This window comes from Triticum urartu, chromosome 5 (genome assembly GCF_003073215.2).
Source record: "Triticum urartu cultivar G1812 chromosome 5, Tu2.1, whole genome shotgun sequence".
NCBI classification, from domain to species: Eukaryota; Viridiplantae; Streptophyta; class Magnoliopsida; order Poales; family Poaceae; genus Triticum; species Triticum urartu.
In genome coordinates this window covers 329,306,428-329,310,870 of record NC_053026.1, presented here as the reverse complement: position 1 = coordinate 329,310,870, position 4,443 = coordinate 329,306,428, and positions in this window count along the sequence as shown.

Below are 4,443 nucleotides of genomic sequence, written 5' to 3'. Positions count from 1 at the left end.
GAGCGGATATCATGGAGTCTTCCACCGATCAAAATTTCTAGATGACCACCATATGACTAGTAGTTTTTCCCCATGTATATAGTTATAGTCCGAGCACTTTTAACGATAGTTCTAGACCGATTGTATGCCCCTGCTTGATTGATTGAGTGATATGATGGTGTTTGTCTCATGTGCATATGGGTAGTGCTATCTCACTAGACCTCATTCTATTCTAATCTCTCCCCTCTAAACCCATCAGATGCCTCCGAGACGTGACCCCAGTTTTGCTTTCCCACCGGAGCTCACTCAGTTGATCCAGCAGCAGAATGCCTTGATGCAGTTGTTAGTTCAAAACCAAGGCAACAACAACAACAACAACCACAACCCACCGCCACCACCTCCAGTTGACAACTCAGCCCGCTTTCTGAGGTTGCAGCCGCCGGTGTTTTCTAGTAGCACCGAGCCCATAGTTGCTGATGATTGGTTGCGCAAGATAGGAAGGGAGTTGACCACCGCAGGTTGCACAGATGCTGAGAAGGTGCGTTTTGCCGCACATCAGTTGGATGGACCAGCAGCCTCATGGTGGGAGAATTAGACAGCCACTTTCCCTATAGCCAATGTCACTTGGGAGCAGTTTCAGCAAGCATTCCGCACAGCCCATGTATCCACTAGAGCTATGAGCATGAAGAAGCGTGAGTTTCGCAACTTACGCCAGGGAAATTGTACTGTGGCTCAGTACGTAGATGAGTTTAGTAAGCTATCTCGTTATGCCCCTGATGATGTGGCCATAGATGCCGCAAAGCAGGAGAAGTTTATGGAAGGGCTAAATGACGAGATGAGCATGCAGTTGATGGTGGAAACATTCAACAACTACCAGGAGTTGGTAGACAAGGCTTTTATGATTGAAGGGAAGCAGCAGCAGATTGAGAGCCGCAAGAGGAAGTATGGACAAGGAAAGTACAACTCTGGAGCTCAGCAAAAGCCTCGTTTCACCCAAACTCGGGAGGACTTGTCCATAACCATGGAGGCCACACCCACAATGGAGGGAGTTCTCACAACCAAAATGGCTCCAGGAATGGAAACGAGAATGGAGCAGGCAGCAATCAGAACCACTCTAACCCAGTCACACCCGCCAAGAAGGATCAAAGTCACATTACTTGTTTCAAGTGCGGGAAGACTGGGCACTACGCCAATGATTTTCCGAAATTGAAGAACGACAATGGCAATGGAAGCGCTGGGAAGAAGCCCAACCCTTTCAACAGAGGACAAGTGAACCACGTGAACATGGAGGAAGTTGAGGAGCAACTACATGCAGTTATCGGTAAGTTTTTGGTTAAGTCTTTTACTGCAATTGTTCTTTTCGATACTGGTGCATCACATTCATACATATCAAGGGGATTCGTGGATAAGTATAAGTTGCCCACTAAGGTACTTAGGACACCCATGTTAGTAAATTCACCAGGACCTGAGTATATGGCAAGTCAAGGATGTTTTCAGATGCCATTGACCATTGGAAGACATGCTTTCCCCTCAGACCTGGTAATTTTGGAGTCACAAGGATTGGTTGTGATACTAGGAATGGATTGGCTATCAATGTATGGGGGAAACATCGATTGCACCAGTAAGTCGATTCTGCTCACCACCGCGGAGGGAAAAAGGATCAAGTATGTATCCAGACATGCGCCAAGGAGGACCCAAGTAAATTCTCTCATGGGAGTTGTTCAGTAGGAAGTGCCGGTAGTGAAGGATTACCCAGATGTATTTCCAGAGGAGCTACCAGGCATGCCGCCAGATTGAGACATGGAGTTTTTGATAGAGCTATTGCCAGGCACCGGGCCAATATCTAAGAGACCATACCGGATGCCCGCAAACGATCTGGAGGAGATTAAGAAATAGATTAAGGAGTTATTAGAGAAAGGTTACATCTGAAGAAGTTCATCACCATGGGGAGCCCCAATGCTCTTGGTTGAGAAGAAGGATAAGTCCCTAAGAATGGTGGTTGATTATCGTGCATTGAATGAAGTAACGATCAAGAATAAGTACCCACTGCCGATGATCAATGATTTGTTTGACCAGCTGCAAGGAGCAAAGGTGTTTTTGAAGATCAATCTGTGACCAGGATATCATCAGCTGAAGATTAGGGAAAAAGATAAACCTAAGACAACTTTCACCACAAGGTACGAGCTATATGAGTATACAGTTATGTCATTTGGATTGACTAACGCCCCCGCCTATTTCATGAGTATGATGAACAAAGTGTTCATGGAGTTCTTGGATAAGTTTGTCGTGGGGTTCATAGATGATATCCTGGTATACTTGAAGAATGAAGAGGAACACAAGGAGCATTTGCGTTTAGTTCTCGAGAAGCTTAGGAACATCAGTTATATGCCAAGTTCAGCAAGTGCGAGTTTTGGTTGAAGGAAGTTGGATTTCTTGGACATGTTATATTAGGAGAAGGTATAGCAGTGGACCCTACCAAGGTGAAATTAGTCACTGAGTGGTTGGCACCCACCTCAGTTGGAGAGATCCGCAGTTTTCTTGGACTCGCGGGATACTATCGGAGATTCATTGAAAACTTCTCTAAGATTGCAAAGCCTATGACAACATTATTGAAGAAGGACACCAAGTTCCATTGGACTGAGGAATGTGAAGCAAGTTTCCAGGAGTTGAAGAAACATTTGACTACAGCCCCAATGTTGATTCTGCCGGATATACGCAAGGATTTCCAAGTGTATTGCGGCGCCTCTTGCTTAGGACTTGGAGGAGTACTTATGCAAGACAGAAGAGTTGTTTCGTATGCCTCACGACAACTTAAACCGCACGAGTTGAATTATGCCACGCATGATTTGGAGTTAGCAGCTGTAGTGCATGCACTCAAGACCTGGAGACATTTTCTTATTGGAAATCATTGTGATGTGTACACGGATCATAAGAGTTTGAAGTACATTTTCACCTAGAAGGAGTTGAACCTCGGGCAAAGGAGATGGTTGGAGCTTATAAAAGATTATGATATGAAGTTGCACTATCATCCAGGCAAGGCCAATGTTGTAGCAGACGCTTTGAGCCAGAAGACTTACGTCAACACCCTCGTAAGCGAAGGAATGCCAAAGGAGTTAGCCGAGGATCTCAGGGAGCTTCGTTTGGAGATTGTTCCTAGAGGTTTTGTTGCAGCAATGGAAGTTCAGTCTACATTGTTGGGAAAGATTCGAGAAGCTCAGAAGGATGACAAAGAAATTGTCGAGATAAAGGAGAAGATGAGTGAAGGAAAAGCCAAAGGTTTTCGTGAAGATGAGCACGACACCTTGTGGTTTGAGGACCGTGTATATGTGCCCAATAATGCAGAGATCAGGAAGTTGATACTACAGGAAGCTCATGACTCGCCGTACTCGATACACCCTGGAAACACCAAGATGTATTTGGATTTGAAGGAGTGTTTTTGGTGGACGGGTATGAAGAAGGATATTGCCGAGTATGTAGCCGTATGTGATGTATGTCAGAGAGTGAAGGCAGAACATCAGAAGCCAGCAGGATTACTGCAGCCTATGCCGATACCCGAATGGAAGTGGGATAATCTTGGCATGGATTTTATCACCGGATTGCCCAGGACCCGATCGGGATATGATTCTATCTGGGTAGTAGTGGATCACTTGACCAAAGTAGCTCACTTTATCCCAGTGAAAACCACCTATACCAGTGCAAAGTTGGCCAAGATATACATGACCAGGATCGTATGTCTGCACGGAGTTCTGAGGACCATCGTATCAGATAGAGGAACACAATTTACTTCAAATTTTTGGCACCAGCTGCACCAGACTTTGGGAACCAGGCTGGAGTTCAGTACAGCTTTTCACCCCCAGACAGATGGACAGAGAGAGAGAGAGTCAATCAGATTCTGGAGGACATGTTGGGAGCTTGTGCGCTAGATTATGGATCTAGTTGGGATGACAACTTGCCCTACGCGGATTTCTCCTACAATAACAGCTACCAGGCCAGTTTGAAGATGGCACAGTTGGAAGCCCTGTATGGAAGAAGATGTCGAACACCGTTGATGTGGGATGAATTTGGAGACCGCCAATTGTTTGGACCGGATTTGATTAAGGAATCTGAAGAGAAGGTTAAACTGATTCGAGATAGACTGACGGTAGCTCAGTCCCGACAGAAGAGTTATGCAGATTCAAAACGCAAGGAAGTAGTCTATGGAATCGGAGACCAAGCATATCTGCGAGTGTCTCCTCTTCAAGGAGTTAAGCATTTTGGAGTTAAGGGAAAGTTAACCCCAAGATTTGTGGGACCGTACCGTGTTTTGGAACGTATGGGAGAGGTTGCCTACAAGTTGGAGTTACCCGAAGGACTGTCGGGAGTACATGGTGTGTTCCATGTTTCCCAGTTGAAGAAGTGCCATGCAGAGATGGCCGATATTCCTCTGAGAGATACAGTGCCCCTAGAAGCCATTCAGTTGGATAG